Below are 13,963 nucleotides of genomic sequence, written 5' to 3' on the forward strand. Positions count from 1 at the left end.
ATAGCCAGGGAGGACCTGGTCACCTTTTCTGAAGAGGAGCACATGCAGAGTTTCAGTAAATTATTTCTTAATAAAGAGCGATTAGCGATTTAAAAGTTTAATATGTCTTTGTGGGTTTTTTTTCCGTTTTTTTTTTTTAAATTGATGTTACTGATCCTTTACAGTATCAGGTGCAGAAGTTGCCTTTATTCAAGAAAAAAAAAACACATTTTTCCGTCTGAATTTTTCAGCTGATATTTTGCCAAAATCATGGTCAGACCATGCCCCGCTGATATTGACCATAGATTTAGCCAAAATACTACCTAGAGAACCGCATTGGTGGTTCCATGAGACTATACTACATGAAAAGGAAACCTACACATTTATAGAATCCAAACTTAAGGAATACTTCCAACTGAATAAGGGCAAGGTAGATTCACTATCTGTATTATGGGAAGCACACAAAGCAACCATTAGAGGGCATCTAATATCACAGTCCGCATTTAAAAAGAAGGCAGCTACCACAAGGTATCTGACATTACATAAACACCAAAGTGAATTCGAATCTCAGCAGGAAATAAATGGCTCAGAGTCGGATCTGACCCAAATCACTCAAGTAAGAAAAGAACTAGCAGCCCTTAAGTTTAAAGCTACAGAAAAAGCCATTATCTGGACAAGGCAAACTTATTACGAAAAAGCTGACAAACAACATACAATATTGGCTAGGAAACGACAAGACCAAAAGACCCAATCCAGAATAAATGCTGTCCAACTAACATATAATCTGGACCAGATAGGTGCTAGATTCCACGAGTACTATAATCTCACACCACAAATAGCTAACCAACAAGAACAAACAGCATGTATAACAGAATTCCTTGAAAGTTTAGGGCTGTCTAAATTTTCAGAGGAGGACCTGCAAATTCGAAATAAAGAAATTGAAATTGAATTAGCTTCCAACCTTAAAAGCATGTCTAATGGCAAACCCCCAGGCTCAGATGGCATCGCGTATAAATATTACAAATTGTTTCAGCATATACTGTCCCCATATTTATTAAACTTGTTCAATCAGTACTTACGGGGTTCACCAAGCCCAGCCACCTCTCTGATGTCCCATCTATCCTTACAGTAGAGAATAAGGATCCTACCCAGTGTACAAACTACAGACCCACTGCACTTTTAAATTCCGATTTAAAAAAAAAATAAAAGCCATCTTTCGATAATGAAAAAGCGACCTCGTCAAAAAAAAAATCTGTATTGGCAAGATTTGCCCATTACTAGTTATTAGTACTGATTTGTATCACGACAGCTATGCCATGGGAAGCCCTACCCAATAATGTGTTCCCCCAGAGAAATATTTTCCCTGACATATATGGAGAAATAAATGTTTTGGTTTTTTTAACCACCTTTAAATAAAATGTTAGAACAATTATAAATAAACTCAAACCCATCTTATTTAACAGTTGTTTATATATTTGTTTTTTAAAGGATATCTTTAAAAATTCTTACTTCTCTATATTTTATTTCCAATAAAATATTAGGCACTTCTGTTGTCACTGCTAATTCATAAATATAAAGCAATACCAGGTTATTGATTTATAGTTAAATCCTAGTGCATCTATGTGCTAGCTTTTCTTTTTTTTTTCCTTTGTAGCATTTTCTGCAAAGTATTTCCTTTTACACAGCATTGCCCTCAGTCTTTCATTTCCTACAGAGAGTCGGAATAATTAAAAAGCATCTTAATGCTAAAAACCCTTAAAAGATGAAACAAACTGTTGAGACCAAACTGGTATAAGGGATTTTATAATAATTATGTTTTCAGTGCACATGAACAAAGATGAAACACTTTTTTAAAATTCAGTAATTTTAATACAGGAGTGTTATAACTTTGGGGGCCTGCTCCTCCCCGCAATTCTTTTTTTTTCTGGGAAACAAACCCCCAGCTGAAAGTTTGAATGTGTCACAGGTGACTTGCAGTCCCCCATACAGAGTATTCTGACCCAGGTCCAACCACAGCTTTCTTTCTTTGTAGTTATGCCACTAATCTACACATGTCGGACTGGGCCAACTGGACACCAGGAAAAAACCCTGCACTCCAGCTCTGTCATGACTGCCCCAAAGAAGGGCCAGTAGAACACAGTGCATGCATGCACACATGCGTGGTGCAGGGGGGGCCCAAGGGGGGCCCTGAGATGGCAGCCTTGGTTGGCCTCAGCCCCCCCCCCCCAGTCCAACCCTGGATCTACACCAGCTTCTGTCTTAAGGGTTTATATATTAAATCCAATGAAAAATGGAAATCTGGAAGATGGCGCCCATGAGCTCTGATTTTCATAAGACATTTAGAATTTACTCTTTGTCATAAACCCAATGATAAAAATGTTTAACTACATTATAGTAGTTTCCATCCAGAGTCAATGAAAAAATCTTGGCTTATTTCCCAATTTTAGCAGGTACTTAGAAATAACTCAGAAGTTGATTTGGTAGAACAAGTAGGTGAGATGTGGACTCAATTTTGAGTGCAGGGATACTGTTTAAGGGTTCTGGAACTAGTCCTGGAAAAGGCTAGGACTAGGGTAACCACTAAACAGTCGGTAGATATGGATAATTCACACCAAGGGTCACATTTACTTAGCTTGAGTGAAGGATTAGAAGGAAAAAAACTTCGAATTTCAAGGTTTTTTTTTAGCTACTTTGACCTTCGACTACAACTTCGACTTCGAATCGAACGATTCGAACTAAAAATCATTCAACCATTCGATAGTCGAAGTACTGTCTCTTTAAAAAAAACTTCGACTACCTACTTTGCCACTTAAAACCTACCGAGCACCAATGTTAGCCTATGGGGACCTTCCCCATAGGCTTTCTAAGTAATTTCTGTTCGAAGGAAAATCGTTCGATCGATGGATTAAATCCTTCGAATCGTTCGATCAAACAATTTTTCCTTCGATTGTTCGATGGAACTAAATGCGGTATGAATATATATATATATTCATATATCTATCTATCAAAAATGGGTATAAAGTGATAGCACTCATCTCACAAATACACTGTGATCATAATGTCTAGGCCTATATCTAAAATCTATACGGCCATCAAGTGAATAGTATATAAAAATCTTATCAATTTTTAAAAAAAAAAACATATTTACATATATGTAAATGTGTTTTTTTTAAAAAAAATGTATAATATTGTTTATATACTATTATATACTATTATATATGTAAATGTGTTTTTTTAAAAAAAGATTTGTAAGATTTTTTATATACTATTCACTTGATGGCCGTACATATAGATTTTAGATATAGGCCTAGACATTATGATCACAGTGTATTTGTGAGATGAGCACTATCACTTTATACCCATTTTTGATATATATATATGAATGGTTCACACACATGGGATATCCCAATGAGTGATTGACCCTGATTGGTTCAGGAGATGATATAATGATGTGCCACACTTCCTGTCATTATCCTGACAACATTGTTGCTACACCCTGGATGGCGTCTGCTGTGAGTGCTTTCATGGACTGGAATAATTATTGATTGGTTAGCACCCAGCAATTAATCTGATGAATGGTGAGTGCCGATAACTTCTACATATATATATAGTATAATGGAAAGATCCGTTATCCGGAAAACCCTTAAATGCTTACTGTCCATCTGATGTCTATGAGTAATGATTTGCCATTGGTTTTATGTTTAGTTAATAAATACTGTCTGCTCTCTCTAAAAAAATTTTCTTGTTTACTCACCATCATAAAATTGAAAAGTGAACTCTGAACTGTAATATGCTGCCTAATTACACATTTCTTTCTTCTTCATTTTGGAGTCCCAGCAGGTCACATACTTAAATCTTTGCATAATGAGTATCAAACTGTTCATTACAAGGAAATACCAACATGGCTTTGCTTTAAAATGGGCGAAACCAGAGAGTGTTTGTGGGTGAGCCTTATTATACTAGCAGGTGTGGCTTATAATTGTGGGAGGGGTTTATTTTAGCACATAGCATCCCTTCACTTTTTTTTCAAGTGAATTCAAGCACTGGGTGAAATTGTTACATATTTAAAGATTAAGTACTGAAACACATTTTCTAAAAGTTTATTACATACACTTTTACAAGATTAGAAACCTATTACTGAATACATAGTGCTAGTTTCCAATAATAACATTATTTTAAGAATAACAAGTGGTAATTTAACTGTATTTATTACATAAAATCATTATGTGTGAAAGGTTTTGGAAAGAGCATGCATATAGCAACTGGCTTACATATTGCAATTAACAACATTTAAACTAATGTTGTGTCACCCAGACCTTTTTGTTGCAGTATGTTAGATCTCAGCACAGTAATTAAGTTTTGCATAATAAATACATAGCACATTAATTACCATCCTGAGAACTAGTATGTGTGAGCCACAGCTATTATACATTGTCTCCTGTTTTCTAAGCTAGAATTATCTCTTTTGTCAATCACAAAATTAATACTCTTGTGAGCAAAATAAAATATTTTGGCCTACAATATATAACAATATAAATTAAAGCTCTTTTTTATAGATGAAATGCTATGTAAACTAATGTATGATTGTGAAAAGCAGGCAGCATGCAGAAGAGTAAGGTGCAACAAAAATCATCTTTGAATCAATAGCCAATATTTATGAATAATACCTTACTAACACAACTGCTATGTGCCAAAAATGGACACTAATCATAACTTTTTGGCTCACTGTGACATAATGAGTAATGTGCATTTAAAAAGTGGACACTAATGACATCCTTAATTTTAAAGGAAGATTAATATTAAAAAGGGATGAAAAAAGAATGTCAATCAAAATTAATCTTTCTAAAAATCCCAGCAAGTTATGCAGAGTATTGTGTATTTAAAATGTGGGCACTGATTGCATACTTAATTTTAAAGAACAATGAATACTAAAAAGGGATGAAAAAATAATGTGAATCAAAATGAAACGTTCTAAAAATCCCAGCAAGTTATGCAGAGGAAGGCAAATACCAACCCCTCAAGAAAGTTGGCCATTAACTTAAATAATTCAAAATGTCATTTGCATTGATCTAATTTCAATTATAACATTATGGGGGTTTTTTTTGTTACTAAAGCACACATTTTTCTGGTTGGGGTTTTAAGGGGTAAAATACAAATTTTTAGTAAAAAAAAAGTCATCCATTTTACAATTGGAAGATATCATGATCTGCACAGGGTTTAATACAATAATACGAATAATTCATGGTTTTTGGGTGATACTCAGAAATATTCATTAGATTCTAATTTTTTCACAATTTTATTGAGTCTTTTCCTGTACTAATTTTTTATTTAACTATATTATTGATAAAGTAAAATTGTGGATGGGAGTTTGATCAAATTTGTTTTAATAAAGTAATGAGCACATTTCAAGTTTCAGTAAATAACCCCCTATATGCGTAATTTGCTAGACATTTTAAAAAACCTCAACAACAAATCTCTCATGACCACTCATCCATAGCTAGACTTTTCTGAAACTTTATAAGCTGCTGTCCAAAACTACACAAAGTGACATTTAAGAAAACCTAATTTCCCCATGGAAGATTAAGAACATTACATAACTACAATAAACCAGATGAATTGTATGCTAACATTACATTACAGAGACCCAAAATTGCTGCTATAATATTGTATTGTTTAAACTCTTACCTCAAAACTGTTCTTTCATGCAGTAGGATTTCATCTTTCAGTACTGGAAACAAGTTGCCATAATAACTTTAAACCTGGGATGAGCTCCCTGCCTAAAAGTGTTCTCCCTTTTCAACCTCACTATATCTTTTCTTTTTGGCTTTCAAAATATTTGCCCTGGAAATACACTGTAGTTCAAAAAATAAAAGAAATTCTGCCAAGATTTCCATTTTTAGTAAGGGAAAAAAACCTGAGTTATGGTTTTAGATGATGACATTTTACATATTTTTCTAATATTGTTTTGAAAAACCAAAAACAATATATTTTGCAGTTATTTCATGGAAACAGGGATGCAAAAACAAAACAGTCCCTAAGCCTTTTTACTAGGCTTTTCATAGAAATAAAACACACTTTGCAAGAGCTAAATATACCAAAAATACTAACTTTTTTAATAGCTAATAATACATTTAGAAATGTGAAAAGAGGTGGTAATATATTTAAAAATAATACAATATGTGAAATACTTTGAATTTAAGACGTTTCATGTTCTCATATCTACTTGTATGCCCACTGGTGTATATTCTTGAATATTGTACCTGACCAGTGACCATCTTTGCTACAAAAGACCACATTGTGTTAATTGTTGTATTAAAATAAGTGATTGTAGATAACATTATATCAGAACCCTAAGAATAAAGAATATTGCAAGGGGCTATATTGTTTTTTTTTGCTGTATAAACCCCTCTTTCACACACAAGTCTAATGGACAAAAAATAATAATAAAAGCAACAGTTAAACTAATTTCATAAGGTTAAGATTAAATTCACAGGTCTGCTTATGAATTATCTAAAATGTAACACCATAATTATAATAATCCATGGCCAGTACAAAACACTATTATCCAAAATGCGCACATAAAGTGTGGCCTTAAATGCTGACAATAATTGCAGAAATATGATTACAGCCCTGCATATATCTAGATGATGTTTTAATTACACTATATATTTTTTTGTACATGTTTTCAGAGTTGCATTTTTCTATTTAAGTAAAATAATTGGAACTATACCTGTAAAACTGAAGCTCCACTGTGAAGAAACTGCAGGCCACTTTCTGCTGAATCAATTCCACCAGTAGCTAAAATGGGAAATCCTGGAAGAGCACAGGCAATGGCAGATACAGCTCTCAAAACAATGGGCCTAATGGTATTTCGTGAGGAAAGAAACATTTAATAAAACCTTTTGTGAGATTATGTATAAAAATTTACTTTTTAAAAAACATTTCCAATGGGTTTTTAAGTTGCATTTGTTCATAATTTATGCTAACTTGTATCTTTATATTTTACTATATGAGGTGCATTTTTTCACACTTTTCCCTGACTTTTTTAGAGCATAATAATTTGGAGTCTATTGGGGTGGGTTTGCTGATGAAAAAATGCAGATTTTTGCCATGATTCCATACCTGGCAAAGTATTTGAAACTTAACTTTACAACTCAGTCAGAGTTATTTATAACTCGTGCACATTGCACTCATGCAATTTGAATGTTACCCAAAATGTTTGGTCTACTCCTTAAATAAAAAAAAAAGAAATAGAAATTATATAGGGTTATAGAAGTTATAGAAATTAGTTTCATTATATGTTTTTTTCAAAATTGTAATTGCTCCTTAATAAATAGCTATTGTGTGTTTTATTAAAGCAAAGTGTCTTTAAAAACGCTGGGGAGCATGCGAATTTAAGACCCAAACTTCTATATGTACAGTAAATATGTAGATTTCAAGTTTTTAGTGGAGGAGTGCAGAAGTATGACTTTACATTTGTGTTAAGGTAAGCAGGAAGAATTTGTCTTTAAAGTGATACTGACATTGAAAAAATACTCTTAAAAATATTAATGCAAATTAAAAGTTACATATAGGTCCTGTTGATCGTTTGCGTCATGGTCGGCACCCAACACCAGAACAAATGCCAAGCAACCTCGTCTCGACTCATGCTTCACCTGTAGTGTGACTGCCTTTGGCCTCGGGAGGAGCCCTCAGCTACTTGGATGCCACCAGGACTTAAATGAGAGGTGCAAGGCTAGAGGTTCTGGATAGGCAGAGGGGCACGACTGTTAGCGAAAGTCTTTGGGCAGAAGGTCGTAGTACAAGGCGTTAGGCAATAGAGTAGTAAGGTCAGGCTGGGTCGAGGCAGGCAGAGAATAAGCGTAGTCAGGCAAGGGTTAAACCGGGATATCAATCAGAAAGGATTTAGCAGGAGAGGTAGTCGGTATTCAGGCAAGGGTCAGGATCCAGAGGTCAGAATAGTCAAAAGCCAGGCAAGGGTCACAACAGGAATCAAAACAGGTTCAGACAGATTTAGCTTAAAGCTCAGAAGCACCAGGAACAAACTCATATAACGGGCAATGATGAAATAACTGAGCTCCCTTAAATACCCATTTGAATTTTGTGCCAATGCGCGCAATGGCGGCTGAAGAGGAGCGGCGCGGCAGGCGTCCCCGCCGCACCACTGGACCACCAGGTACATTATTTGTTACAGTTTGTCACTGATAGGTAGGGATGTCGCGGACTGTTCGCCGGCGAACTTGTTCGCGCAAACATCGGCTGTTCGCGCTCGCCGAATGTTCGCGAACGTCGCGCGACGTTCGCCATTTTGGGTTCGCCTTACCTGGCGCTTTTTTTTGACCTCTCACCCCAGACCAGCAGATACATGGCAGCCAATCAGGAAGCTCTCCCTCCTGGACCACCCCCACACCCCCCTGGACCACTCCCCTTCCATATATAAACTGAAGCCCTGCAGCGTTTTTTCATTCTGCCTGTGTGTGCTTGCAAGAGCTAGTGTAGGGAGAGAGCTGTTACTGATTTCACTGATTTCTTTGAGGGACAGTTGATAGTAAGTTTGCTGGCTAGTAATCTACTTGATACTGCTCTGTATTGGAGGGATAGAAGTCTGCAGGGATTTGAGGGACATTTTAGGGTAGCTTTGCTGGCTAGTAATCTACCTTCTACTGCAGTGCTCTGTATGTAGCTGCCTGCTGTGGGCACTGATCTCTTCTGATCTCATCTGCTGACTGCTGTAATAACCCAATAGTCCTTGTAAGGACTGCTTTTATTTTCTTTTTTGTTTTTTTACTTTGCTAGTTGCTACTATAAGCCCAGTGCTATTAGTCTAGCAGTGTTGGGGAGTGGGACTGGTGTGCTACTGTGCTGCTCCTAGTAGTTCAGCAGCACCAACCCGAGAAAAATATTTTTTTTAATATACATATATATTTTTTTCTTTTACTTATCTTACTGTTCTTTAACGTGTACAGTGCTGTTGCTGTTCTTCATAGTAGTGCACCAATAGTAGTGCACTTGCAGGCATTATTTGCTCAGTGTGTTCTTCATTTTCAAACAACAACCATCTAGCTGTGTGAGCTTGTTCACATTCTGTCTAAATATCAATAATAATACCGTCTCTAGAAACACCACCCAGCAATAATTTCAGGCAGCAATAATATATTCCGTATCCACTGCTGTAGTAGTGTATACGTTAACCTTGTAGGCATTATTTGCTCAGTGTGTTCTTCATTTTCAAACAACAACCATCTAGCTGTGTGAGCTTGTTCACATTCTGTCTAAATATCAATAATAATACCGTCTCTAGAAACACCACCCGAGTGACGTTTTTCAGGCAGCAATCATATATATCGTATCCACTGCTGTAGTAGTGTATACGTTAACCTTGTAGGCATTATTTGCTCAGTGTGTTCTTCATTTTCAAACAACAACCATCTAGCTGTGTGAGCTTGTTCACATTCTGTCTAAATATCAATAATAATACCGTCTCTAGAAACACCACCCGAGTGACGTTTTTCAGGCAGCAATCATATATATCGTATCCACTGCTGTAGTAGTGTATACGTTAACCTTGTAGGCATTATTTGCTCAGTGTGTTCTTCATTTTCAAACAACAACCATCTAGCTGTGTGAGCTTGTTCACATTCTGTCTAAATATCAATAATAATACCGTCTCTAGAAACACCACCCGAGTGACGTTTTTCAGGCAGCAATAATATATTCCGTATCCACTGCTGTAGTAGTGTATACGTTTACCTTGTAGGCATTATTTGCTCAGTGTGTTCTTCATTTTCAAACAACAACCATCTAGCTGTGTGAGCTTGTTCACATTCTGTCTAAATATCAATAATAATACCGTCTCTAGAAACACCACCCGAGTGACGTTTTTCAGGCAGCAATCATATATATCGTATCCACTGCTGTAGTAGTATATACGTTAACCTTGTAGGCATTATTTGCTCAGTGTGTTCTTCATTTTCAAACAACAACCATCTAGCTGTGTGAGCTTGTTCACATTCTGTCTAAATATCAATAATAATACCGTCTCTAGAAACACCACCCGAGTGACGTTTTTCACGCAGCAATCATATATATCGTATCCACTGCTGTAGTAGTGTATACGTTAACCTTGTAGGCATTATTTGCTCAGTGTGTTCTTCATTTTCAAACAACAACCATCTAGCTGTGTGAGCTTGTTCACATTCTGTCTAAATATCAATAATAATACCGTCTCTAGAAACACCACCCGAGTGACGTTTTTCAGGCAGCAATAATATATTCCGTATCCACTGCTGTAGTAGTGTATACGTTAACCTTGTAGGCATTATTTGCTCAGGGTGTTCTTCATTTTCAAACAACAACCATCTAGCTGTGTGAGCTTGTTCACATTCTGTCTAAATATCAATAATAATACCGTCTCTAGAAACACCACCCGAGTGACGTTTTTCAGGCAGCAATCATATATATCGTATCCACTGCTGTAGTAGTGTATACGTTAACCATGTAGGCATTATTTGCTCAGTGTGTTCTTCATTTTCAAACAACAACCATCTAGCTGTGTGAGCTTGTTCACATTCTGTCTAAATATCAATAATAATACCGTCTCTAGAAACACCACCCGAGTGACGTTTTTCAGGCAGCAATCATATATATCGTATCCACTGCTGTAGTAGTGTATACGTTAACCTTGTAGGCATTATTTGCTCAGTGTGTTCTTCATTTTCAAACAACAACCATCTAGCTGTGTGAGCTTGTTCACATTCTGTCTAAATATCAATAATAATACCGTCTCTAGAAACACCACCCGAGTGACGTTTTTCAGGCAGCAATAATATATTCCGTATCCACTGCTGTAGTAGTGTATACGTTAACCTTGTAGGCATTATTTGCTCAGGGTGTTCTTCATTTTCAAACAACAACCATCTAGCTGTGTGAGCTTGTTCACATTCTGTCTAAATATCAATAATAATACCGTCTCTAGAAACACCACCCGAGTGACGTTTTTCAGGCAGCAATCATATATATCGTATCCACTGCTGTAGTAGTGTATACGTTAACCTTGTAGGCATTATTTGCTCAGTGTGTTCTTCATTTTCAAACAACAACCATCTAGCTGTGTGAGCTTGTTCACATTCTGTCTAAATATCAATAATAATACCGTCTCTAGAAACACCACCCGAGTGACGTTTTTCAGGCAGCAATAATATATTCCGTATCCACTGCTGTAGTAGTGTATACGTTAACCTTGTAGGCATTATTTGCTCAGTGTGTTCTTCATATTCAAACAATAACCATCTAGCTGTGTGAGCTTGTTCACATTCTGTCTAAATATCAATAATAATACCGTCTCTAGCAACACCACCCGAGTGACGTTTTTCAGGCAGCAATAATATATTCCGTATCCACTGCTGTAGTAGTGTATACGTTGACCTTGTAGGCCTTGTTTGCCCAGTGTGTTCTTCTTCTTCATTTTCAAACAACAACCATCTAGCTGTGTGAGCTTGTTCACATTCTGTCTAAATATCAATAATAATACCGTCTCTAGCAACACCACCCGAGTGACGTTTTTCAGGCAGCAATAATATATTCCGTATCCACTGCTGTAGTAGTGTATACGTTAACCTTGTAGGCATTATTTGCTCAGTGTGTTCTTCATATTCAAACAACAACCATCTAGCTGTGTGAGCTTGTTCACATTCTGTCTAAATATCAATAATAATACCGTCTCTAGCAACACCACCCGAGTGACGTTTTTCAGGCAGCAATAATATATTCCGTATCCACTGCTGTAGTAGTGTATACGTTGACCTTGTAGGCCTTGTTTGCCCAGTGTGTTCTTCTTCTTCATTTTCAAACAACAACCATCTAGCTGTGTGAGCTTGTTCACATTCTGTCTAAATATCAATAATAATACCGTCTCTAGAAACACCACCCGAGTGACGTTTTTCAGGCAGCAATAATATATTCCGTATCCACTGCTGTAGTAGTGTATACGTTAACCTTGTAGGCATTATTTGCTCAGTGTGTTCTTCATATTCAAACAACAACCATCTAGCTGTGTGAGCTTGTTCACATTCTGTCTAAATATCAATAATAATACCGTCTCTAGCAACACCACCCGAGTGACGTTTTTCAGGCAGCAATAATATATTCCGTATCCACTGCTGTAGTAGTGTATACGTTGACCTTGTAGGCCTTGTTTGCCCAGTGTGTTCTTCTTCTTCATTTTCAAACAACAACCATCTAGCTGTGTGAGCTTGTTCACATTCTGTCTAAATATCAATAATAATACCGTCTCTAGCAACACCACCCGAGTGACGTTTTTCAGGCAGCAATAATATATTCCGTATCCACTGCTGTAGTAGTGTATACGTTAACCTTGTAGGCCTTGTTTGCCCAGTGTGTTCTTCTTCTTCATTTTCAAACAACAACCATCTAGCTGTGTGAGCTTGTTCACATTCTGTCTAAATATCAATAATAATACCGTCTCTAGAAACACCACCCGAGTGACGTTTTTCAGGCAGCAATAATATATTCCGTATCCACTGCTGTAGTAGTGTATACGTTAACCTTGTAGGCATTATTTGCTCAGTGTGTTCTTCATATTCAAACAACAACCATCTAGCTGTGTGAGCTTGTTCACATTCTGTCTAAATATCAATAATAATACCGTCTCTAGCAACACCACCCGAGTGACGTTTTTCAGGCAGCAATAATATATTCCGTATCCACTGCTGTAGTAGTGTATACGTTGACCTTGTAGGCCTTGTTTGCCCAGTGTGTTCTTCTTCTTCATTTTCAAACAACAACCATCTAGCTGTGTGAGCTTGTTCACATTCTGTCTAAATATCAATAATAATACCGTCTCTAGAAACACCACCCGAGTGACGTTTTTCAGGCAGCAATAATATATTCCGTATCCACTGCTGTAGTAGTGTATACGTTGACCTTGTAGGCCTTGTTTGCCCAGTGTGTTCTTCTTCTTCATTTTCAAACAACTCCCATCTAGCTGTGTGAGCTTGTTCACATTCTGTCTAAATATCAATAATAATACCGTCTCTAGAAACACCACCTGAGTTGTTGTTGTTGTTGTTTTAAAAATAATGCCAGGCAAAGGCAGGCCGCCACGCAGAGGCACAAGGGGCCGTGCTGCTATGCTATCCTGTGGCCCTAGGAAATTGCCCAGTTTTAAAAAGGCAATGACCCTGAACTCCCAAAATGCTGAAGAGGTAGTTGACTGGCTTACACAGCACACCCCATCCTCTACCGTTTCTAACTTTACCACAACATCCTCATCCTCCACTGCTATGGGCACCCCACGTAACACTTCCTCCACCACCGGCGCCCCTTCTTCACTGGAGTCAGAGGAGTTATTTTCACATGAGTTTCTTGAACTGAGTGATGCGCAACCATTATTGGCAGAAGAAGATGAAGGAGATGAGGACGTTACACCAGATTTAATTCTGGCAGAGAACACAACAGAGATGGACATAATGAGTGATGACGAGGAGGTCCCCGCTGCTGCTTCCTTCTGTGAGCTGTTAGAAGAAATTGATGCATCTGAGGAGAATGAGGATGAGGAGATTGATGTTTTATGGGTGCCCAGTAGAAGAGAGGAAGAGGAGGATAGTTCAGATGGAGAGACGGAGAGTCAGAGAGGCAGGAGGAGAATAAGACTTAGAAGAAGCAGGGAGGACAGCTCGCAGGGAACAGTAGGGCAACAACATGTATCGGCACCTGTGGTCAGCCGGCCAACGCACCCGCCATTGCCGCCAACGCCGCCGACTTCTACTGTTACCGCCAGATTGCCAGCCTCAAAAAGGTCAGCAGTGTGGGATTTTTTTAATGTGTGTGCCTCTGACAAAAGCGTTGTCATTTGCAATGAGTGCAGTCAGAAACTGAGTCTTGGGAAGCCCAACAGCCACATAGGTACAACTTCTATGCGAAGGCACATGAACGGCAAGCACAAAGCACTTTGGGAGCAACACCT

General features: G+C 37.4%; 1 pseudogene; it reads right to left on the reverse strand.

Annotated features, from left to right (window-relative positions):
- LOC108714999 overlaps window positions 1–13,963 on the reverse strand; it is a 366,710-nt pseudogene that overhangs the window by 42,228 nt on the left and 310,519 nt on the right.

Source organism: Xenopus laevis, chromosome 4S (assembly GCF_017654675.1).
Source record: "Xenopus laevis strain J_2021 chromosome 4S, Xenopus_laevis_v10.1, whole genome shotgun sequence".
Taxonomy (NCBI): Eukaryota; Metazoa; Chordata; class Amphibia; order Anura; family Pipidae; genus Xenopus; species Xenopus laevis.